Genomic DNA, 25,966 nt, shown 5'->3' with positions numbered 1-25,966 from the left:
TGTGCTGCCCAAGGGTGAATTTTTGAGCTTCTTGAATTAGGATGACAGTTGCTGCCACGGCTTTGACACCCAGGCCACCCTTGGCTAACATTGTCTAGCTGTTTTGAAAAATAGGCTACAGCTCTTCGCTGATTTCTAAGATATTGTGCTAGCACCCCAAGAGCTATATTCTGCCGCTCGTATGTAAATAGTTCGAAGGGCTTTGTTAAATCTGGCAGCCCTAAAGCTGGAGCAGACATCAAGGAATATTTTAATTGTTTAAAGGCAGCTTTCGCTTTCTCTGTCCAGTTAATGGTTCCCTTTTCAGCTGTCTTAAGGGTTTCATACAGAGGCTTTACTTGTATGTTATATTTTGTTATTTAAAGTTGACATCAATTTATTATGCCAAAGAAAGCTTGCATCTCTCTCACTGTGTGGGGCTCTGGAAGCCGACAGATAGCTTCTTTCCCTTCTCTGCTAAGTTGTCGATGACCACGGAAAATTTCCAGCATCAGGTATACTACAGTTTCTTTGGCAACCTGTGCCTTTTCCTTTGAGATTCGGTATCCGCCCATGCTCAAAAAATTCAAAAGACTTAACAGTGAGTTGGATGCAGTCATCTCGTGTTTTTGCTGCGATCAGGATGTCATCAACATATTGAAGGATTTCTCCTTTTGATTCTTGTTTTTTTCCAGTCCTCCAGTTCCTTTGATAGCTGATGTCCAAATATTGTTGGGCTGTTCTTGAACCCTTGGGGTAACACTGTCTAGGTTAGTCGAGTCTTTCTTCCTGTCTCAGGATTTTCTCACTCAAAAGCAAAAAGCTCCTGGCTATCTTTGTGGATTGGAATAGAGAAGAAGGCATTTTTGAGATCTAAGACTGAGAACCACCCTAATTCATTTGTTAGTGTGGTTAGAAAGGTGTAGGGATTTGGTACAACTGAATGTATGTCCTCTGTAATTTTGTTGATTGCCCTTAAATCCTGCACTAGCCTGTAACTCTTACCATCAGCCTTATTTACTGGCAGGATGGGTGTGTTGTATTTGGACTCACATTCTACTAGCAACCCGAATTTGAGAAATTTCTCAATTACAGGTGCCAGTCCCCTACGACTTTCTAATTTCAGAGGGTATTGTTTCTGCCTTACCGGTGTTGCTCTTACTTTGAGTGCAATACTCACAGGTTCAGCTCTTTTGGATTTCCCGGGAAAATCACTGGCCCATACTATTGGAATAATTGCATCCTCAACTTCTTTAGGAATTTCTGTACAACATTCCTGGATAAGAATAGTAGCTGCTTCAACAAATTTAGATTCAGGAATTATAACTTTCACTCCTTCCTCCTTGGAAAATTTAATTTCTGCCTCCAATTTTTCTAATAAATCTCTGCCCAATAATGGTTTTGGAGAATTTGCCATATATAAAAATTGATGAGTCACCTAATGTTTCTCCAGTTTAAATATTAAAGGTTGAAAGAAAGGCTTTAAAGTATTTAACACAGAATATGTTGCTCTTGTATCAACCAAAAATTCAACATCATCTCTCTGTCTTGCATGGGAGACAGGAGTTTTATGTGTTTTTGCAGTTTGACAGACTTTAAGATAGCTAGTTCCCCAAGACTTAGTCCCATTCGCAAGATTCTTTGATATTTGGCCGATTTGTCTAAAAATACCATTTATTAGACACAGAAAATAACAAACATACAAACATAGAACAGATTGACACACATAGACACACAATGAATACATAATTGCAACACTATAAGAGTTAAAAATGCAATTATGGGGTAAAACCTTGCTTGAACTATAAAAATAGTTAAAAATTGCAAGTTAAGAAATGCTTGTATAATGCAAGTTAAGAAATGCTTGCTTGAGCTAGCTGAAATGCAAGTTAAGAAAGGTACCTATAAGTTAGCCGGAATAATACAATCTAGGAAACTCAATGATCTTACCAAATCCAGTTTTTGGAGCTGGAATAGATTAAGACTTCCTCACTCAATCCCGCGAGAAGTAACCACAGGGCTGCGTCCAAACCCTGGGGAGAAGACTTCACTTCACGCTCCAATGTCCATGTAGAAAGCTTCTACCTTTTCTGAGATTTCGTGAGCTTTTTATAGGATAAAAGTGTGTATTTGTAGTCACTGAAAATTTCTCACATTCTCTCTACATTCCACAGGGGAGTGTCTTTTCAGACTTTCAGTCGCCAGCATTAGATAGCTGTTGAATAGGCTATCAACCTAAGTTGAGCCATCCATTTCTTGGGACTGATCAGAGAGAGAAGGGGGAGGGGGGAGCATCCTGCCACATTCTCTCTAGCTTAATTATAACTGAAGGCTCCGCTGGGGTGGATAGTGCTTTTGGTCTCTGTCAATTCTCATCCACAGCTAACTGAGAAGATGAGGGTGTCTCCTTCACCCGCATTGGACACTCGTTCTTCCAGTGTCCCTTCTTCTTGCAGATGGCACACTGGTCCTTGGCTAGAGGAGGGTGAGGCGGACTCTTTCTTTTCCCCTGACCCTGTTTCTTCTTGTATTGGGGTTTACCAGTATCCTTATCTGTTGAATTCCTATTTTGATATACTTTCTAGGCCACATTCAACAACTTATTTATATCATACTCATCCAATTTTTGCAGCTTTTTCCTTATATCAGGTGTAGATTGGCCTACAAATATGTAGGCTAAATGAGATTGCTGTAATGGGGAATTCAAGTCCGAATTTGTGTACTTCCGTGCAGCCTCTTTGAGCCTGTTCAGGAAATTTGTGGGGGTCTCATTTAGACTTTGCCTAATTTCGTATATTTTGGCCTAATTAATTGCTTTAGGAATAGTACATTTTAGTTTAATAATTATTTATTTTTGATATTGTTTTAATTTGGTTATTTTTTTTGGTATATTGGGATTCTACCCTGGATCTATTAAAGGAAAAATATTACCAACAGGTCTTTGAATGGTTCCAGCTGCAATTTGAGTTTCTACAGCATTTACAGCAGCCTTGATAACCATCTCTTTTTTTGTACTATTCAGTACTTCATCTAACATTACATTTAGGTCACTCCAATCTGGGTTTTGTGCTTTGATAGCTAATTCAAACTGCATGGCTACTTTCTCTGGGTTGTCTCTGTATGTTCCAACTGACTCTTTCAATTGTCGGAGTTCTCCGAGGGAGAAAGGAGTTTTGATATAAACTATCTCTTGATTCCTGACAGCCTGCTTCAGAGGTACTTCTAGGGCAGGTTCTTCCTTCTTTGATTCATCTCTTTTAGATCTAGTACATTTTGCTACTGGACTGGCAGCTCCAATAGCTTCCCGGGCTATTTTCCCCCTCTTCTTCCCAGCAGGTTCACTGCCTGCTAAGGCTGCAGCTTCAGCCTCGGTTTCCCTTTCCTCTTCCGAGCTATTTACATTTACACTGGATTCGTCTGACTCACGCTTGATTTGGATTTTTTCCCTCTCAGCCCTAGTTGAGCGGCACAGAGTGTGCCGCCCACCGCTCCCCCCTTCCCTGGTCTGGGAGGGGCCAGCGGCAGATGTGTTTCCCTCTCCGTCCCGATCTGCCCCGGTTTCACTCTTGCTTCCGCCCCTGTCTCTGCCTTTGCTTCTACTCTTGTCCCTCGCCTTTGCTTCCACCCCTGTCTCCACCCCTGCCTCCACCCTTGCTTCTGCCCCTGCTCCTGCCCTCAGGGCAGCGGGCGGGTGGGGATCACTCTGCTCCTGCTCCACCCTCATCTTCATAGTCAGAACGATAGGGGGAGGGCGGCAGTGGAGGAGGAGGAGGCCACACCTCCTCTGTTCCCTGTGCTGTATCAAGTAGGTGAAGGGGGGGGCAGACAGTCAGAATGGTGGTGGGGGGGGAGGAGGAGGAGGAGGAGGAAGAGGGGGGAGGAGAGGGGGCACCAGCCCCTGTTGCGGATGGTGTGATGCCCCCCTGCGTAAAGCTGGTGCTATCAAATCTGTGTCTGTCATGTCTATCTCCTCATCTTTCGTCGAAGGCTGTTTTTGTCTATCTTTTTTCTTTTCTAATTTTTGTAAAGCCATCTCAAAGCAGTTCTCTTTCATTTGCTTATACACTTCTTCTCGATTTAGAAATACAGAAAACAATTCTGCATATTTTAACTCCTTAAACTTGCCCTGAACTCGGAGTTCTATGAGTAACTTTGTAATAAGTTCATTATCTAAACTGCTCAACTGAGGCCATTTACTCTCCTCTTCCAGTTTCAACACAGGCCACACCCACAGCGAGAGTCTGGTTAATTCGCCGGAATGTAAAGCAGCACTTCTTACTGTCAGCAGATTCCAGTTTTTCAAAATCAAACCCAGCGGGGAATCCTGCGGGATTTTTGGGTTGGTAGATAACACACCACCTATATCTTACTTATAAACAGAAAGACACAGTAGGAAAAGGTTCCTAACCTATAGATCAGTACAGAAACAAACCAGCAGAGCAAAGAAAGCAAGCCTGAAAACCACGCGTGTTCAGCTTAGAAACCCTGGCGGGATTCGAAGTTCGGTAGTTGAACCCACACCCCAACCCGTGGGCCACAGTCCCCTCTGAGCTACAGACCCCCGTGAGCCCTATGTGGCTCACTGTGAGTAATAGCGAAGGGAGTCCCCTTCTCTTCACAGCCCCCCCCTGCAGGAGCGGAGTAGTTAAAAAAACTCCCCTTTTATGGCCCCCTCTGGGCACGCTCCCACCCTTGGAGATCTTCTCAGATGCTAGCTAGCCATAAAAACATAAAAAAAACCCCTTTGATCTTACGTCTCCTGCTGTGTTTCTGCAGTAGGGTCTTCGGAAAACTCCCGTTTTTCAATCTTAGACCGCCGCTTCCCTCCCGTAGTGCCGGCAAGTGGGGGGGTTCCAGCAGGGTGTTTCTCGGTCCAAAATCAGAATTCGGGGTTCCTTCTCCTCCTGGCTGGCTTGCCAAAACTGATGCCTTATCACTGGTAAAAAATTTTGAGACGCAGACACACAGTATAGGAAAAGGGTATTACCTTGGTTTAATAGGATCCCAGATGCACACTGACGAACAAGCCCCAACGATATCCCTCATATACAATTTATGGACAGCCTAGATTAGCATACCTATCTAAAAGTCTCCAATAAGAAGTCTAACAAATGAAGTAATTGCCCCCTTATTAAAATTACCTCCCTGCTGTGGCTAGCACAGGTTTTTCCCATGAGAAATTTTCTTGTGTTTTATAAATAAAGTTTGGATGTTGTTGGAACAGTGTCCCAGAACTTGGGCAGTGCAGGCCTGGCCAATCAGGCCTGGGGGAAGGCTTCTGACTGACCAATCTGGGTGACTTTTGAGAACTCTATATATGTGATGAAATCAAAACAATAAAGGTCATTCCTTCTTGCCACTGAGAACTGGTGCCTTCATTACTCTGCTAGCTGCTCAACAGCGACACCCCCCCAAAAAGGTTAAAACCGTTTACAAAAACATGTCTCAGTGATGGGGCTCTGTTCAAAGTTAGTGCCTCATGTTCTTGAGATTGTGGGGTTTGTTTCGTCTTCTCCAAAGAATTCTGAGCAGGGCAAGGGTACTAGAGTTATAAACATGTAAAGTTAAGATACAGGGAGTAAAAAGTACAAGAATGGGGAAGGGTAAAAGGATATATATAAAGAGAGTATAAAAGTAAAATGAAAAAAGACAAAAACCCATCAAGCATCATTTGTGCCATGCATGCGCTGTGTGTCTTAGCGATCTTTGGAGATCCCCAAAGACCACCTCCAGGATGAAGGTCCCAGTAGTCTTCATCACAATGCACTTTTCACCTTTCTCTCTGGAGCATGTGCAGTCCTTTGTGGGATGATTCAGCAGTTTCTGTGCTGGCTTCAAACAGATTCTTTTGTCCCTCTTACCTCGATAAGATAAAGGGAATCCTGTTTTTCTAGGTTTTAGAATTCACATATTCTGTGTGTTGGTTTGAAAACAAACCAGTGGGCGATCACAAGTCAAGACTGAAAGTAAAAATAAGTGAAATAATACAAGGAAAAAGCACTGACAAAGTCAGATACAACCTAACACCCTGTTAGGGTGGTAGTAGAAGTCCAACTGAAGTAGTTCAGTTCAAGCGGTGATCCTGTGAAGGTCTGGTCTCCAGCTGAAGATCCAGTGGTAGCTCTTGTCCTCTGGGAACCCAGTAGACAGGGCTAGCTCAGGCAGTTCCAAGGCCAGGTTATATCCAGGTGGGAACACCTGGCTCCTCCCTCCTGGGCAGAGCATCCCACAATGGGATGAGATAAATCCATGAGTCACACGGTGGGTCCCTGATGGCCCATTGTCTGTCATGCGGGGTGGGTCATTAGCAGCTGGTAACAGCTAACGGATGGCCCATTGCCTGTCATCCGGAGTGGGCCATTAGCAGGTGATAGCAGCTAACGGCCCACAGCTGGTGGTAATAGAATACTTAACTACATCTATATTGCAACCTAGGACATTCTGTTTCTCAATAGTTAACTTGTGTTACCTATTGATTACCCCTTTCTCAATCCCCCCTTTTTTCTTTGGTCATTTTGTAATTTTTACAAATGTTGTATATCATGAAAGTAAGTACCCTTCTCTATCTTATTTCTAAGTTTGTATTTTTGCCATTGAGCATAAGCATTGCGATTCCGCATAAATAATATCATACAACAATAACTATTAATACAGACAGTAAATAAAAATGCAATAATAAAAATAATTATTACAAACAATTGTTTAAGCCAGGATAAGTTGGGTAACCATGCTGTAAGTTTGTCCCATACCTCTTTAAACCCCCAAGAAGTGTCATCTAAGGTGATTTGATGCAATGGTAGCATTTTGTCCAAAATTGTCTGCAAATCTGTTTCTATTCATTTATTTAAATCAACATAACTGCAGCAGCTTGTATTTATAACTGTACATACTCCTCCTCCTTTGGCGTACAGCAAATCGAATGCAAGTCTATTTTGTATTGCTAATTGTGAGATGTTCTTAATCTTGATTTGCTGTGCTCTTATGGCATCTGCAGTGGCATTCATTATGGTCTCTATAGTGGCAGAAAGATTCACTATTGATTTCTCTAGTTCACTTATTCCGAGCCAGGGTATAAACCACCTGGCGAAGCTGTGAAATCTGGTGGGCTTATCTATTCGTATAAAAGTTCAGAGTAAGCCTTGTAGTTGAAGAACAATATTAATGTGGGGAAATACTGGTCTTATTGCACAGCGACCCTGCCATCCCAAGGGTAAAACTTTATAGGCACTGTGTCCACATATCCAATACCAACCCCGCCCTGGGGGCACTGGCCAACCCTTGGTCTTTAGTCTTCACCTAGTCCAATTTTTATTCTACATATTAGCCCCCCCATATGTCCAGAATTCTGAGCAGTTAATTTCCCAGGGACTTAGTTTTTCATTTATATTCTGAAGAAAAAGAACAAAGACAGAATATATATAAATTCTAAGAGGAATGTTAATTCCCTTGGCCTTCTTTGGCCTTCCATCCCCCAGCGGGATTTGCTTTCTTAGTTTCTCTGGAGACAGGGATGGGGACAATGGAGCACTGCTTCAGCACTGTCCATGACTGAGAGCACCACTGCAGGGCTGGGATTGGAGCTCTGTGGAGCACTGCCTCTGTTGCGTCCATGACTGACCCCACTGCAGGGCTGGGATGCTCTGGGGGTGGAGTGAGGAGCAGTTTACTGTCTCACCAGGGCAAGGCCTTACCTGACCCCTCCCCACACACGCATCTTGAAGTGTCTCAGAGACAATCTTTTCAGTTTTTGGCAGCCAACTTCATGGCTCAAGACTGTGATCTTGATCCACTGATACCTTTTGACGTTTGTAATTTAATTAACTGACTAGGACTCTTGTATTGTTAGTTTTCCCTGCTTGTGATCTTGATGCCTGATGGTTTTTGTCTTTTCTCTGTATACCCTTTTTATACATTTTATACCCTTTCCCATTCCCTGTACCTTTCACTCCCTGTACCTTAGCCCTACATGTCTATAACCCTTGTACTCTGATATTTAGCCTAGTTCGGAGTTCTCTGGGGAAGATGAAACATCCCTACTATCTCAGAACTAGAAGCTCCAACCTTGGATGGGGCCTTCTCTCGGGAATGTTTTTGTAAACTAGATTGTAGTCTCATTTGGGGGGAGATAATTAGAATAGGGGGACAATTACTTCATTTATAAGTTTCTTATTGGGGGATTTTAGGTAGATATGCTAATTTGTAAGGTCCATAAAATTGTATACGTGTTGTACATGGGTGTGCTCCTCGGTGTGATTCCACCTTTGATGACGGGGCACCTGGGATCCTATTAAAACCAAGGTAAAACCCTTTTTCCCTATACTGCTGTGTCTGCCTCTTATTTTTACCAGCTTTTAAGGCATCAATCTAATTAGGCTATCTTCTCTCTCCCCCCTCTTTTGGGGGGAATTCTAGCAGACAGAGCAGAAAGGAAAGAGGAAAGCATACTGAAATTCATATGAATGGTAACTGCTATTTTAAAGTTAAAAGCATCTTTACGTTGCAGAGCCGAAAGCCTGGCAGATCGGTCCATGATCAGTAGCAATTTCTTGAAGGCAGTATCTTCCTTCTGTGGGGCCTAGCATTCCCAAATGCTGGACAAACAAATATATATGTAACAGCAACAGTTAGAAAAGTGACAATCACTAATAGAACTTACTTGGTTTTAGCAGTTTGTTACAATAGCCAGCCATCCTTTTGAAAGCTTTTCATTTAAAAGAAAATTATTTTTGTTTGATTTACATATGGTTATATCTCAATTTAGCTTATAGACTTAAATGTAAATTTGCAAATGAGGCCGGTTTTTTATGTGCATGCATTAAAAAGGGTACTGCTCTCATTTCTTTCTGGCTTACTTACCCTTTTCCGTCTGAAGCCATACTTGCTATTACAATTATTACAAGGTTCTGCTAGGATAGCTGACTGATCCAGGAATAACACTGTGGATAACACTGTTCTGGAAATACAAAAAGCAAAACAATTTAATGTGATTCATTTTGGTGTTGCAGCTTTTAACAGATTTACTGTATATTATATTGTCTAATATGGTTCTTTCATGTTTCTCTTTGTCTGGTGTTAATTATAGTCACATTAGAGAGGAGTCTCTGGCTGTAGATTTCACAGTTGTGAGGGCAGTCAGCAGTTCTTTTTGCTTCTGTGGCTTGAGTGGCTCCTTGTCTCACATCTGGACACACTTAGCTTTTTATCTGATGAGGACACACTTGAACATTCAAAGTTGTTAATGATATTAAAACAAACTTGCACAGTGATAACACATGTTAGAGTGGGGAGAAGGATGAATTCTTGCCTCTTTCAACCCCCCCATTGGAAATGATTATGTTTTTTTGCTAGCTAGTTTTATTTTGCAACACAGCCAGTTTTGTTTTCCTCCTCTGCAAGCACGCAGAGCTTGATTTCGAGGGGAAGACATTGTTCACACTCTCCCTTAACAGTGTTTATTTACATCTCCTCGAAGGTAACCCTTCTGGCTGCTTGAAGGCTCGGCTAAGTAAGCACTTGAGCAAAACACTGCTCATAAAAAAAACCCAACAACTCAGAGTAACCCAGGCAGGAGACTTTAACTCTGAAATAGTTAATTACAAAATTTGGTATATCCTTTATACAAATCAAGTTTCTGAGGGTTCTTACACATGGAACTTTAATTTTTAAAAACTAAATTCCAAATCCTTGTGTACACAAAAGACTTTTGAATTCACCGTGCACTTGTATTTTAAGCACAATAACATTTTGGTAGTTACTTAAATAGAGGATAACCAATTATACTATCACTATTGATTTATATTCATTATCTATTATACCATTTCCCCTGGGGCTGCCTACACTTCTTGGCTTTATTTTAGCATAAGACTTTTCAGACAAAGACACCACAGTGTTAACTTCTGTATTTCTTCACAATAATAATGCGCATTCTGACTTTAGCCATCAAATTTCTTTCCAGTAAGTTACAGTCATAAGTAGGAACAAACAGAAATCTATACATTTCAAACTTATTACCCACATCTACCAATAGCGGCTGAATAAGGCACATACTTCATCATATCTACTCACTTCTTGAATAATTAAAGATTTTGTTGGCAACTCCCTCCCTTAGGTATAAAATTCAAAGTAAATCAAGAGCCTTCTGTGTCTACTAGGAAAAACATCTCCTCTCGATCCAGGCCCACCTTAGAAGTTATCAAGGGCTCCTGTGTGGTAGATCTCTGGTATAATGGGAGCCCCTGACATCCTTAACAATTCATTTCTATTAATTGCTGGACTTCTTCCTGAGGATCTAGCTATTTCTACAGACATTTCCACTTCCAGTGTCTCTCTGCCCTGCAGATACCACACTGATCCCTTCCCAAATGGCTGCTTCGAGCAGCTTTCTCCTTCAGAGGAGGGAATGACTTTGCCACGTCTTGGTGGCCAACCACATCTCCTCCGTCCCAGGGGCCCCAAAGTTTATTCCTCTGGGGCTGCAATAGCTTTGGCATCATCTTTGCCTTTGCCTTTTCCTTATCCCTTCTTACATACATTTGCTGTATTTTTCTAACCAGTTCATTCAGGGGCTTATTCTGCCCTTCCTCAAGCCCCCTCCCCCACTACTGCCTGTGGGTGCCAATTCTCCCACATTTTAAAATCATTCCAGTGACCCAAACAAAACTCTTTACAGACAATCCTAATCCTTCCATGTACAATCTGCATTTCCCAGATCTTCCTTCCACAGTGTCCAAACGCAGCCCCCCCTCCGGCGCTCCCAGCGGGCACAGCTAGCAGCACCACAGGTGACCAGAGTGTCCTGCAGCCTCACAGATGCTGGGAGGCCACTGCCACTCCTGCCCTGGGGGGTGGCAGGGTCAGGGACTGCCTGGTGCTGAGCTTGCAGCTGTCCCACAGCCCTAGCTTGGCTCCGCACCTCCCCACAGGCCCCCAGCCTGTGCTCTCAGCCCCGCACCTCTCCGCCCGCTCCTGCTGCTCCGGAAGTGGAGGATACAGGTGTCCTGCAGCTGGCCTTGGGTCAGCAGGCAAAATTGGAGGACGAGATGGGGGAAGGTGCTGAAAAACATCCCAATCCTCACCCATTTTCTCTTCTCATCTCTTCCCTCTTCTTCCTTCTTTCTTTTACTTTATCTACCTGCTACCGGACTCAACATCCCTTCAACATGCCCACTCTTTCTACTAAAACACTCTACACAACTATATTCTAGAGATTTACTTCTATTATCCTTCTTTAAAGCCCCTATCATAGACTGTTTTGGCTTTCTTGGTAACCAACCACATTTCTTCCGTAAATTTAGATTGTTTTTCAATTCACAGAATAAATACACTCACAAATATCAGCTACACACACACAGGAGTCCCAAAGGGATACCTATTAGACTCAACTAGTTACTTTTATCCCGCAGGCATCCCTGCATGAACTTATATGACAGCAGAATACAAATTAACAGAGGTAATTTGCACACACTGGACACGCACAGACATTCCAAAAAATTTAAAAAGCACTTGAGCAAATAGACAATGTCACTTCCTCTCACAATTAATACAAGCACACAAAGTCCAAGCCTCACAACTGTTTCCACACACTAAACACAGGATTTCAAAAGGAAAATCAAATGGAGCTATATTAGAAGGGTGTTGGGGATCTGAGTTTTCTCAATTCAGTAACTAAAATCTTTCCCCTCCAATAATACAATCTGCCCCCCTCCAGATACTCCAAACCAATGGTTTATATATGATTTATACTCATTCACTCTTGGCCAGTCGCTTTGCTTTTCTCTGGCCGTTTCTGTCGCCAGAGAACGGAACCGCAGATAGAGCACCACTCTCTCTTCGTGTCCTAGACACGTCTCATTCGTTCACACTCACACAGCAACAAAATAACAACAGACAGAACAAAAGTAGCAGGATGATGGTGCAGTACAGTGGGGTCCAATCCCTTAAAGGTACCTTTCCTGACAGTGGGGTCCAACCCCTTGCCCAGAACTAATTTTGGGAGACCCAATCTTAACCCACCATTGGGGACTTGCACCCCGGACCTGCAGGCATTTTTGTTTTTAAAAATAGCAAATACCTTAATTTGGTGCAGATGGTCCTTGGTCTACCCCCGCCATGAGCCAAAGGACAGCTGAGCTCTGCCTGAAAATTCAGGGTTGCGACTGGGAGGGCTGCTTACCTCTGGATCTGGCAGCCGAGCAGAGTTAGGGTCCCATCTGGGGTGCCAATTTGATTCGCCCCAAGCGAGCCTGGAGACACTTCAGAGTCAAAGTCAGAAAAGTGGGTATTTGCTTTATTCGATGCACTGGGTGTGGGGGATTCCCTCCCCCAAACACACACACCGGCACTTCCAAAGACACAGTGCTATTGGTAAAATTCATGAATATTCATCACATTCCCCAGGATAGGAGTGGTTATACAAATCATTTCTCGGAAGTCATTAATATCATTAGCATATGCACCACGCATGCTCTGTATGTCCCGGTTGTCTTTGGAGAACCCCAAAGACTCCTCCAAGATGAAGGTCCCAGTAGTCTTCATCACAATGCACCTTTCACCTTTCTCTCTGGAGCATGTGCAGTCCTTTGTGGGATGATTCAGCGGTTTCTTTTGCTGGCTTCAAACAGATTCTTTTGTCCCTCTTATTTTGATGAGATTAAGGGAATCCTGGTTTTTTTAGGTTTTAGAATTCACCTATTCTGTCTCCCAAAAGTTAACTTGAGTTTCCTATTGATTACTCCTTTCTCAATATCAGCAAGCTCATTCTTGTTTCCACTTACACATGCAAAAGAAGACAGCACTTAATGGAAATAGGGAACTGATGAAACTACTTGATCATTATCCATCTCCTAGAAGAGGTGATATAGCATTACCTGCCTTGATAATTATTTGCTAAGTCTTGAGATGGTTCACCCTACCAAAATTAAGATTAAAAATTCCTTCATTTTCATTTTCTGAAAAGTAAAAGCATAAACTACTCAGAAAAAGCTTTAAAGTATGAATCATGCTGTCGTGGTTTAGGAATGGTATTCCCCAATTCAGAACTCCCATTAAAAAGACCTTGAGCCACTCCCCTCCTGCCCTGAATGGGAGGCACAAAAGGCAGAGATCATAAGTTGAGATAAGAACAATTTTCTGGAAACAGCAATGAGATAAGAAAATGAACAGTGACAGCAACTATATTAATAACAAAAGGTACAAGAAAAGGAAACAATTTACACATAAAACAATACTGGACCATTCCATCCACCATGCTTTCCACTGGAAGGAACACCCTTCTTACAAGTGAGAGAGAGTCGTTTTCCTTGGCCCCTGGCAATTACATGAGGTGGTATCGAATAACACCAGGGGCTTGGCCACACCCCATCATCCACCCTGAATCCAGGACACATACACATTGGAAAAGTAAAAAAAACTTCACACAAACAAAAGGAGGAAAAATGTTTTAACCTAACGTTATCTAAAAAAAGTTCATTATTGAAAGGAATACGGGAGTGTCTTTACAAACAAACTGTGAGTCTGCTGTTAAGACCAATACTGAAAGATAGAAGAAACAATGTGAAGGATTTTCATAGGAATTCCACTGATTGACTTACCCAAAACTGTGTTAATAAACTACAGGAACAGAAACACAAGAAAAAGAAGAAGGGAGGGTACACATTAGAATGGGGTCTGCATTAGGTGTTTTGGGAAGTCTGTACCTCTTGAGTACCGCAGCCAATGGGGAAAGAGAGAGGGAACCGCAGCCGGGAAATTAGGATAAAAAGAGGCTGCGTCCTCTAACAGTTTGAGAGACCCCATAGGAAATGCCCATGACCTCTCCCTTTATTCATGAATAAAGTTACAGGACTCCTCTGTCTCCTTTTCAGACATAAACCTCGGGTGTTTGTGGATTAATTTTCCTGACATTACTTTGTGGGGTCTGACTCAAACTGTGAATGCTTGTTATTGTCATTCTGGTTTTCAGATATACAACTTCATTTGAAATAAACTATATAGTCAAAGTTATTTGGGGATATTTGAAATTCCAAAAGTTATCTGTTCACTATCTTTTTCCTTTTTAAGCCAGCACATTAATAAGAATTGATCATTTTCTTAAAAAAAAAACAAACACTTCCTTAAATATCTGGCATTTAGCATTCCTAAAGAAACACCTGTAAATTTCTTAAAACATTACAAATGGCCAGAACTACATAGACAAATTCCTCATGATGATGAGATAATATATATCTGCTACACCTTGTTCAAAAAGACTCTGTGTCAATAAAGAGATCTGCTTCTGTTCTGAGGTATTCCAACAAGAATACTGCTATAAAGCTATCATCTTTGCCTTGATGCCTGATGGTTTTTTGTCTTTTCTCTTTATACTCTTTTATACCCTTTTTATACATTTTATACCTGTCCTGGATTAGAGACAAATATCTCTAGGTGGAGAGCACTCCGAAAAAATGCCTCCCCGAAAGCCAAGGGCTTTGGTACCCCCTCCCCCCCACTCACAACAGAATTTCTTAAATGAAAGTGAAAAAAAAAAACCAACCTATTTATTTAACAAGACACACAGAGTACCCTGCAAGGCACAGGGGAAGGGGAAAACAGGGGAAAAGGAGTTATTAAACCTGAGTTGACAGGTGGTAAGCTTTAGTGTCCTTATCTCAGGCATAGTTTCCCCTCTTCAGGGGCCCCTGGGGGCTGGGCGGAGTTGCTCCAGTAGCTCTCTGGAGGATTCTCATCTGCCGTGCTCCGGGGCTCCTTGGGTTTTCTTGGCGAGAAAACGAATACGAGAAAAGGGTCCAAAAAGGAAGATGACAAAGAGGCACCCCGAGGGAAAAAACTCGCAGCGTCGACAGCAGCCTCCAGCCAGCCCCAGGAGTGTCTTTTCCTCCACCTCGCTTCCCCTGCAGAGAGGCTTGGGGAAGGGTTTTAAACAACCCACTCTCCTCCCATTGGCTGAATGCAGTTAAAGCTGCAGGACCACATTTTCTGAGCATACGAACAACGATATGGGACTACACAGGATTACCCTCACCCCAGGACAATACCTTTTCCCATTCCCTGTACCTTTCACTCCCTGTACCTAAGCTCTACATGTCTATAACCCTTGTACTCTGATATTTAGCCTAGTTCAGAGTTCTTTGGGGAAGATGAAACATCCCTACTATCTCAGAACTAGAGGCTCCAACCTTGGATGGGGCCTCCTCTCTGGAACATGTTTTTGTAAACTAGATTGTAGCCTCATTTAGGGGGTGGATAATTAGAATAGGGGGACAATTACTTCATTTGTTAAGTTTCTTATTGGGGGATTTTAGGTAGATATGCTAATTTGTAAGGTCCATAAAATTGTATATGCATTGTACATGGGTGTGCTCCTTGACGTGATTCCACCTTCGACGAGGGGGCACCTGGGGTCCTATTAAAACCAAGGTAATACCCTTTTTTCTCTTATACTGCTGTGTCTGCCTGTTATTTTCACCAGCTGATAAGGCATCAGTTCTGGTGAGCCAGACAGGAGGGAAGGGGACCCTGAGTTCCGATTCTGGATTGAGAAACACCCCGCTGCACCCCCCCATTAGCCGGCACTACGGGAGGGAAGCAGCGGTCCAGGATTGCGAAAAACCAGGGAGTTTCCCAAAAACCTTCCGCAGAAACACAGCAGGAGAGGTGAGAACAAGGGAGAAGGGGGTTATGGTTTTATTGCTAGATAGCATCTGGGGGAGATCTCCAAGGGCAGGAGTGTGGCCAGTGAGACTCTGAGCTTTTTGCCCCCTTCCACCAGCACAGGCGCCTGTCTGTAGCCTCCAGGACTGAAGGCTGAACTCTTAATTCAAATTCAAATTGTAGGTAACAGCTCTGGCCTGATGGCTTATCAGCTAAGCATGCATTTGAAACCAGCACAGAAACCGCTGAATCATCCCATGAAGGACTGTCACCTTGGAGGAGGCTTTGGGGGTATCCAAAGACCACCAAGACATACGGAGCATGCGTGGTGCACATGCTAATGATATTAATGACTTCCGAAAAATGATTTGTATAACCACTCCTATCCTGAAGAATGTAATTAATATTCATGATTTTACCTATAACTCTGTGTCTTTGGGGTACTGAGGTGTGTGTGTGTTTGGTGGAAACAATCCCCACACATCCGGTGCACCGAATAAAGCAAATACCCACTTCTCTGACTTGGTCTCTGAAGTGTCTCTGAGCTCGATTGGGGCGAATCAAACTGGCACCCCAGATGGGACCCTGACTCTGCTCGGCTGCCGGATCCAGGGGTAAGCAGACCTCCCAGTTGCGACCCTGAATTTTCAGGGGGAGCTCAGCTGTCCTTTGGCTCACGGCGGGAGTAGACTAAGGACCATCTGCACCAAATTAAGGTATTTGCTACTTTTAAAATAAATGCCTGCAGGTCCGGTATGCTAGTCCCCGAGGGTGAGTGGAGACTGGGTCTCCCGAAATTAGTCCCGGGCAAGGGGTTGGACCCCCGGGGTTGGACCCCGCTGTCAAGAAAAGGTACTTTTAAAAGGTTGGACCCCGGGGTTGGACCCCACTATAGTTAAAGGTGCCTTTAAGGGGTTGGACTCCACTGTATTACAACATACTGTGATTTTTGTTCTGTCTGTTGTTATTCTGTTACTGTGTTACTGTGTCATTATTTTGTTAATGTGTGAGTGTGAACGAATGAGACTTGTCTCCGACATTGAGCGAGAATGGAGCTTTATCTACGTTTCCGTTCTCTGGCGACAGAAACGGCCAGAGAAAAGCGAAGAGACTGGCAAAGAGTGAACGAGTGTAGGTCACATATAAACCGTTGGTTTGGAGTGTCTGGAAGGGGGCAGATTATATTGTTGAATGGAGGGATTTTGGCTGCTGAGTTGAGAACGCTCGGACCCCAACACCTTTCTAGTATTGCTCTATTTGATTTTGCGATTAAAATTCTGTGTTTTGTGTGTGGAAACCGTTGTGAAACTTAAACTCAGTGCGCGTGTATTAATTGTGAGAGGAAGTGATGTTGTCTATTTGCTCGGGTGCTTCTGAAATTTTTTAATGTGTGTGCATGTACTGTGTGTGCAAAGTTTTACCTGTGTTAATTGGTATTTTTGCCGGCATATAAATTTATGCGGGGACGCCCGCAAGATAAAAATAACTAATTGAATCTAATAAGTACCTCTTTAGAGCTCCTGTGTGTAGCTGCTGAAATATGGTTGTATAGAATGTTGTAGTAGATGGAGCTTGCAATTAAATAAGAGTAAGGGGAAAGGAAAAAGAAGGAAGAGAGGTGTTTCGGGACCCTCCCCCATCTTGCCTAAAATTTTAGCAGCTAACCCCGGGCGAGCTGCAGTTCCCTGTGTCCTCCCCTTTCGGTGTGGCAGTGGCGAGCTCGGAGGTGCGGGGCTGGATGCACAGGCTGAGGGCCTGTGGGGAGGTGCGGAGCCGAGCTGGAGCTGTGGGACAGCTGCGGGCTCAGCACCAGACAGTCCCTGACCCTGCCAGCCCCTGGGGCAGGGTGGCTGTGGGACACACCGATCACCTGTGGTGCTGCTGGCCTTGCCTGCTGACAGCCTCGGAGGGGGAAGGGCTGCGTTTGGATACTGCAGAGGGAATGTTTAGAAATGTAGATTGTCTGTTAAGAGTTCTGTCTAGGTCACCAGAATGACTTTGTGAGACAATGAGCACCCCCAGGCAGTAGTGCGGGTGGGGGCTGGAGAAGGGCTGAATAAGCCCTGAAGAAACTGGTTAGAAAGATACTGCAAATGTATGTAAGAAAAGATAAAAGAAGGCAGGAGCAAAAGTAATGCCAAAGAGACACTGAAAGCAAAAATGTCTGTAGAAAAGATATACCAAATTTTGTAATTAACTATTTCAAAGTTAAAATCTCCTGCCTGGGTTACTCTGAGTTGCTGCTTTGGTTTTTTTTTTGAACAAAAGTTTGCTCGAATGCTTGTAATTCAAATTCTTTACCCTTCAAGCAGCCAGCCAAATTGCCTTAGAGAAAATACAAATTAACTGCTGCAGAGGAAAAAATTTTAGAACTGCTGAGGAGAAGGTGGAGACAAGGTGTGTCTCTGAGCCACTGTCCGGGGCTGTTCAAGCAGCCAAGAACGTGACAATGTGTGCTTAATTCATGTCCCCAAGAGGGTCCAGTCCTTTCTGTATGGTTGGTTGTCATGGCAAGTAACTTTTGCAAAAAGGTGTTCTTCCCCATGCTTTGAGAATTTGACAGCCACTTTTAGAGAACACGGTGGCGTGATGCTAATTTTATAAGTTACCAAATCCAGTGGCTGGCAGCTATTGATTGTCTCAGAATGTAGCCAGAAGCTGGCCGCACTGTCTGAAAGTTGTGCAGCCAAAGCTCCGATGGTAAATGAAGCCCGAAGGCTGACAATAGGAATATACCTCATAAGTTTCACACCAAGCTAAAGATTTATTAACTCAAAGAACATCTGAGTAGATGACCAGCGCAGTTGTACTGTGAATCTTGTCTAGTAAAACGAGAGTATTTAAGAAAAAAAAGAAAAAACCCAAAAACAAGGGGTTTGACTCAGCCTCCTTGAGGAAGTTGGAAAAAAAAAAATGTATTTAGTAGTGAGTCTTCAAAAGTACTAGAAGAGTAACAATTTGAAAAATACACTATCGTTAATGAAAGGAAGTTAAAATAAGTGAAACATTGCCTCTCACATAGTCAGCTCAAGCAGCAGAGCTGTAAGTGCTTATAAAATCCTGCGAAGTATATAAAGACAAAATAGTGAATATTTTTACTAATTCTAAATATGCATATAGAGTAATACATGCATTTAAGAAATTATAAAAAAAGGGAAGTTTATTAAATTTTAATTTCTCACTTATTAAAAGAATTTCCAATGGGGAGTTAAACGAGGCAAGAATTCATCATTCTCCCACTCTAACATGTGTTATCACTGTGCAAGTTTGTTTTAACATCTTGTCTTGGTTTGAAAACAAACCAGTGGGAGATCACAAGTCAAGATTGAAATTAAAAATAAGTGAAATAATACAAGGAAAAAGCACTGACAAAGTCAGATACAACCTAACACCCTGTTAGGGTGGTAGTAGCAGTCCAACTGAAGTAGTCCAGTTGAAGTGGTGATCCTGTGAAGGCCTAGTCTCCAGCTGAAGATCCAGTGGTAGCTCTTGTCCTCTGGGAACCCAGTAGACAGGGCTAGCTCAGGCAGTTTCAGGGCCAGGTTATATCCAGGTGGGAACACCTGGCTCCTCCCTCCTCGGCAGAGCATCTCACAATGGGATGAGATAAGTCCATGAGTCACACGGTGGGTCCCTGATGGCCCATTGCCTGTCATCCGGAGTGGGTCATTAGCAGGTGATAGCAGCTAACGGCCCACAGCTGGTGGTAATAGAAAACTACATCTATATTGCAACCTAGGACACATCTTTCAGTGTGTCCTCATCAGACAAAACGCTGTGTAAGACAAGGAACCACTCAAGCCACAGAAGCAAAAGAACTGCTAACTTCCCTCACGGCTGTGAGATCTACAGCCAGAGACTCCTCTCCAGTGTGAAACTCCAGATAAAGAAGACACAAAAGAACAATATTAGACAATATAATATACAGTAAATTGGTTAAAAGATGCAACACCAAAATGAAACACATTAAATTGTTTTTTTTTTTGTATTTCCAAAACAGTGTTATCCACAGTCAGCTATCCTAGCAAAACCTTGTAATAATTGTAATGGCAAGTATGGCTTCAGATGCAAAGGGGTAAGTAAGCCAGAAAAAAAAAAAAAGGGAAAGCTATGTGAGCTTGAATCTAAATTTGTGAAATTGATATATAACAATAACAAAATAATTTCATTTTTAAAATGAAAAGGTTTCAAAAGGATGGCTGGCTATTTTACTAAGTATTTATAACTGTTGCTGTTTAATGCATAGTTGTTTGTCCAGTGTTTAAGAATGCTAAGCCCCACAAAAGAAAATACTGCCTTTGAAAAATCGCTAAAAGTCATAGACCAATCTGCCAGGCTTTGGGCTCCGCAATTTAAAAGTTAATTTAAAATAGCAGTTAAAAGTGCCATTCTTCAGTAGCACATTTGAAGTCCTAGAAAAAGCTCGCAAAATCGTATAAAAGATCCTGAACATCTGTTGATTTATGTGAGTGGCTAATATTTGTGAGCATATTTTTTCTGTAAATTGAAAGATAATCTAGATTTACGGAGAGTAAAACAAAAGACTGAAAAAGAGAGAAAAGATAGCCTAATGGATCACAAGCAAAAACTAACAGCATGAGAATCTTAGTCAGTTATGCTTTCCTCTTTCCTTTCTGATCTGTTTGCTAGAAATTCTACCAAAGTGAGGAAGAAAAGTACCCCATTTTACAAGCAAGAAAAGCTATCAGAGGTCCTGATCACTGTCTGGAGCCATGATGTGAGCTGCCAAAACTGGAAAAATTAATGTCTCTGCAACACTTCAAAATGCCTGTGTGTGTGGTGTGTGTGGGAAAGGGACAGGTCAGGCCTTGCCCGGTGAGACAGTGAACTGCTCCTTACCTCACCCCCAGAGCATCCCAGCCCTGCAGTGAGGTCCAGTCATGGACACAGCAGAGGCAGTGCTGCACAGAGCTCCAAGCCCAGCCCTATAGTGGGGCCAGCCATGCACACAGCAGAGGACAGTGCTCCAATCTCCCCATCCCTGACTCCAAAGAAATCTGCTAGGGGATAGAAGGCCCAAGAAAGCCAAAAGAATTAACATTCCTCTTATAATTTCTATAGATTCTGTCTTTCTTCTTTTTCTTCAAAATAACTGCTCAACCAATATCTCTCCACATTAGTGTTGTTCCTCAACTAACAAAGCTTACTCCGAATATATAAACCCACCAATTTTCAGTTTTGCCAGGTAGTTTATACCCTGGCCTGAAGTAAGTAAACTAAAGAAGAACCTTTCTACCATTGTAGAGGCCATAATGAATGCCACTGCAGATGCCATAAAAGCACAGCAAATCAAGATAAAGAGCATCTCACAATTAACTATAGATTTGCTGTATGCCAAAAGAGAAAGAGTATGTACAGTTATAAATACAAGCTGTTGCAATTATGTTAATCCTAACTTAAACAAATGTATGTAATAGTTTTTTGTGTTATTGCATTGTTATTTACTGTCTACAATAGTAGTTATTGTTATATAATATTATGTACTTAGAACTGTGATGTTTATATCCAATAGCAAAAGTATAAACTTAGATATAAAAATAGAGAAAGGTATTTACTTTCATGACATACAAGATTTGTAAAGAATTACAAATTACAAAAGAAAAGGGGGGGATTGAGACTCTGAGCTTTTTGCCCCCTTCCACCAGCACAGGCGCCTGTCTGTAGCCTCCAGGACTGAAGGCTGAACTCTTAATTCAAATTCAAATTGTAGGTAACAGCTCTGGCCTGATGGCTTATCAGCTAAGCATGCATTTGAAACCAGCACAGAAACCGCTGAATCATCCCATGAAGGACTGTCACCTTAGAGGAGGCTTTGGGGGTCTCCAAAGACCACCAGGATATACGGAGCATGCGTGGTGCACATGCTAATGATATTAATGACTTCCGAGAAATGATTTGTATAACCACTCCTATCCTGAAGAATGTAATTAATATTCATGATTTTACCTATAACACTGTGTCTTTGGGGTACTGAGGTGTGTGTGTGTTTGGTGGAAACAATCCCCACACATCCGGTGCACTGAATAAAGCAAATACCCACTTCTCTGACTTGGTCTCTGAAGTGTCTCTGAGCTCGATTGGGGCGAATCACCAGGGAGGCCATAAACGAGGGTTTTTTACAACCTACTACACTCCCGCAGCAGGGGGGGCTGTGAGGAGAACAGGAAGCTCTTCGCTACTACTCACAGAGGGCCACTTAGCGGCTCATGGGGAGCTGTGGCTCAGGGGGAGCTGTGGCCCAGGGTTGGGGGTGTAGGTTCTTCTACCAAAGGGTGGTGGTTCGAATCTTGCCAAAGTCTCTAAGCATGCTCTTTTTTAAGCTTGCTTTCTCTACTCTGCTGGGCGTGGGAACTGCAGGTTCATTTCTCGTGCCAGACTCTAGGCTAGGAACATTCTTTACGGTTGTTTCTTTCCGTTTATAAGCAAAATATGGGTGGTGCATCTTCTACTAACCCAAAAATCCCACAGGATTCCCCACTGGGCCTGATCTTTAAAAACTGGCACATCCTAACGGAGAAAAAAAAAACCCTGAACACGGGGGAACTCACTAGGCTTTTAGTGTGGGTGTGGCCTGTGTTGAAACTGGAAGGGGGAGGGAAATGGCCCTGTCTAGGTAGTTTGGACAACCAATTAAGTACAGAACTACTAGTAGAGTTTCGGGTCCAGGGCAGGTTTGATGAGTTAAGGTATGCAGAGTTGTTTTCTATATTCCTGACTCGAGAAGAGGTGTACAAACAAATGAAAAAGGGCTGCTTTGAGATGGTTTTACAGAAGAAGAAGAAAAAAGATAGGAAAAAGCAGCCTCTAACCAGAGCTGAGGAGATAGACATGACTGACATGGATTTGGTAGCACCCGCTTTGCGCGGGGGGGAACATACCCCCAGCTGCAAAAGGGGCCAGCTGGGCCGGGGGGGGAGAAGCTGGCCAGCGCCCCCTCCCCCTCCCACTCCTCCTCCTCCCCACTCTGCCGTTGCAGCCGTCGGCTTCCCCCCTTCATTTTGTTGATGCAGCACTAGGGATGGGGGATGGGTGGCCACCACCCCCTCTGCTGCCACCTTCCCCACATCGCCCTGACGGTGAAGATGAGGGAGGAGCGGGGACGGGCTGGTCACCACCCACTGGCCGCACTGAGGGTGGAGGAAGGGGTAGAGCAGGGGTGAGCCAATCACCGCCCACTGGCCACACTGAGGGCGGAGGCAGGGGTGGATCCAGACAAGGATGGAAGCATGTCTGCTACTGGCCCCTCCCAGGCTGGGAAAGGGGGGAGCAGCAGGCGGCATTTGCTTCACCATGCAACTAGTGGCAAAGCTGAGAGAGAAATAGCTCAAATTAAATGTGAGCCAGATGAATTCAATGCAGATAGCTCTGAGGGGGAGGAGGAGACCGAGGCTGGGGCTGTAGCCACAGCAGCCAGCGGGCTTACCGGGAAGAAGGGGGAAATAGCCCGAGAGGCTATAGGGGCTACTAGTCCGGTCGCGAAAAATACTAAATCTAAGAAGGATGAACCAAGGAAGGAAGAGGCTGTCCTAGAAGCACCTCTAAGGCAGGCTGTCGGGAATCAGAGTGGTTTATATCAAAACTCCTTTTTCCCTCAGAGAGCTCCAACAATGGAAAGAGTCAGTTGGGACATACAGGGAAAACCCAGAGAGGGTAGCCATGCAGTTTGAATTAGCCATCAAGGCACAAAACCCAGATTAGAGTGATCTAAATGTAATTCTGGATGAAGTACTAGATAGTACAGAATAGGAGATGGTCATCAAGGCTGCTGTAAATGCTATAGAGACTCAAATTACAGCTGGTACCCTTCAAGGACCTGTTAGTGATATTTTTCCTCAGACAAATCCAGGGTGGGACCCCAATGCGCCAGGGCAGGTGGCCAAATTAAAACAGTATCAAAAGTGGATGGTTCTTGGGCTAAAATGTGCGATCCGTAAAGTGGTGAATTGGGCCAAATTATATGAAATTAGACAAGATGTTATTGAGATCCCTACAGACTTCTTGAATAGGCTTAAAGAGGCTGCACGGAAATACACAAATTTAGACATAGATTCCGCGATGCAGCAATCCCACTTAGCCTACATATTTATAGGCCAATCTACAACTGACATAAGGAAAAAGATGCAAAAAATGGATGAGTATGATATAAATAAGTTGTTGAATGCAGCCTTGAAAGTATATCAAAATAGGAATCCAACAGATAAAGATACAGGAGATAAGGGAGATAAGGGGGTAGACCCCGACACAAGAAGAAACATGGTCAGGGGAAGTCAGCTAGTAAACAAAAAAAGGGTCCTCCTCACCCTCCTCTAACCAAAGACCAGTGTGCCAACTGCAAGAAGAAGGGACAGTTGAAGAACGAGTGTCCAATGTGGGTGAAACAGACTCCCCCAGCTTCTGAGTTAGCTGTGAATGGGAACTGACAGGGACCGAAGGCATTATCCACCCCAGCGGAGCCTTCCGTTACAATTAAGCTGGGGAAAGATGATGTTGAATTTCTAGTTGATACGGGAGCAACATATTCTGTGTTAAATACTTTAAAGGGGAAATTGAGTCAAGATACTGTAGATGTGATCGGTGCCACAGGGGTAAGTGAAACAAGGCCTTTCTTTCAACCTTTAAAATTTAAACTGGGAAAACACTGGGTGACTCATCAAATTCTATATATGCCAAATTGTCCAAAACCATTATTGGGCAGAGATTTATTGGAAAAATTGGAAGCAGAAATTAATTTTTCCAAAGAAGAGGGAGTGAAAGTTATAATTCCTGAATCTAAAATTTGTTGAAGCAGCTACTATCCTCATCCAGGAATGTTGTGGAGAAATTCCAAAAGAAGTTGATTATGCGGTTATTCCAATAGTATGAGCCAGTGATTTGCCTGGGAGATCCAAAAGAGCCAAACCTGTGAGTATTGCACTCAAAGCAGGGGCAACACCGGTAAGGCAGAAACAGTGCTCTCTGAAATTAGAAAATCGTAGGGCACCTGCAATTGAAAAAATTCTTGAATTCGGTCTGCTAATGGAATGTGAGTCCAAATACAACACACCCATCCTGCCAGTAAAGAAGGGTGATGGTAAGAGTTACAGGCTAGTGCAGGATTTGAGGACAATTAACAAGATCACAGAGGACATACATTCAGTTATACCAGACCCCTACACTTTTCTGACCACAGTGACAAATGAACTAGGGTGGTTCAAAGTTTTAGATCTCAAGGATGCCTTTTTCTTTATTCCAATCCACAAAAATAGTCAAGAACTCTTTGTCTTTAAGTGGGAAAATCCCGACACAGGAAGAAAGACTCAACTAACCTGGATAGTGCTACCCCAAGGGTTCAAGAACAGCCCAACAATATTTGGACATCAGCTGTCAAAGGAACTAGTAGACCGGACAAAACAAGAACCAAGAGGAGAAATCCTTCAAAATGTTGAGGACATCCTGATTGCAGCCAAAACACAAGATGACTGCATCCAGCTCACTGTAAATCTTTTGAATATTTTGGGCATGGGTGGATATTGAGTCTCAAAGGAAAAGGCACAGGTTGCCAAAGAAACAATAGTATACCTGGGGCTGGAAATTTTCTGTGGTCATCGACAACTTAGCAGGGAACAGAAAGAAGCTATCTGTCGACTTCCAGAGCCCCACCCGGTTAGAGAGATGCAAGCTTTCCTCAGTATGGTAGGTTGGTGCCGACTTTGGGTGGCAAGGTATGGAATAATAGTAAAGCCTCTGTATGAAACCCTTAACACAGCTGAAAAAGGAACCATCAACTGGACAGAGAAAGCAAGGTCTGCATTTAAACAACTAAAACATTCCTTGATGTCTGCTCCAGCTTTGGGGCTGCCAGACCTAAGCCCTTTTAAATTTTTACATACAAGCGGCAGAATGTTGCTCTAGAGGTACTGGAACAATACCTTGGAGACCAGTGAAGAGCTGTAGCCTATTTTTCAAAACAGCTAGACAATGGTAGCCAAGGGTGGCCTGGGTGTCTGAAAGCCGTGGCAGCAACTGTCATCCTAATACAGGAGGCTCGGAAATTCACCCTTGAGCAGCACGTGGTCGTGTATGTACCCCATGCCGTGATCTCTGTGCTGGAGCAAAAGTGGGGACACTGGTTATCCCCCAGCAGAATGCTTAAATACTAGGCTGTGTTGTTGGAACAAGACGATGTCACTCTAAAAACAACATCTGTTGTAAACCCTGCAATGTTTTTGTCATCCACATTGCTTGATGACGTGCCTGAGCATGACTGTTTGCAGACAATAGAAGAGACCTATTCCAGTAGACCAGACCTGAAGGAGATGCCTCTGGAGAATCCAGATTG

At 43.3% G+C, this 25,966-nt stretch overlaps 1 pseudogene; it reads right to left on the bottom strand.

Moving 5' to 3' along the window:
- Positions 1 to 2,344: 2,344 nt before the first annotated feature.
- Positions 2,345 to 25,718, bottom strand: LOC146425626 (endogenous retroviral envelope protein HEMO-like; annotated as a pseudogene).
- Positions 25,719 to 25,966: the final 248 nt, after the last annotated feature.

Source organism: Lichenostomus cassidix, chromosome W (genome assembly GCF_008360975.1).
Source record: "Lichenostomus cassidix isolate B80296 chromosome W, HeHo_3.0, whole genome shotgun sequence".
NCBI lineage: Eukaryota > Metazoa > Chordata > Aves > Passeriformes > Meliphagidae > Lichenostomus > Lichenostomus cassidix.
The sequence above is the reverse complement of the archived record's forward strand: the minus strand, read 5'-3'. Positions and strand labels throughout refer to the sequence as shown.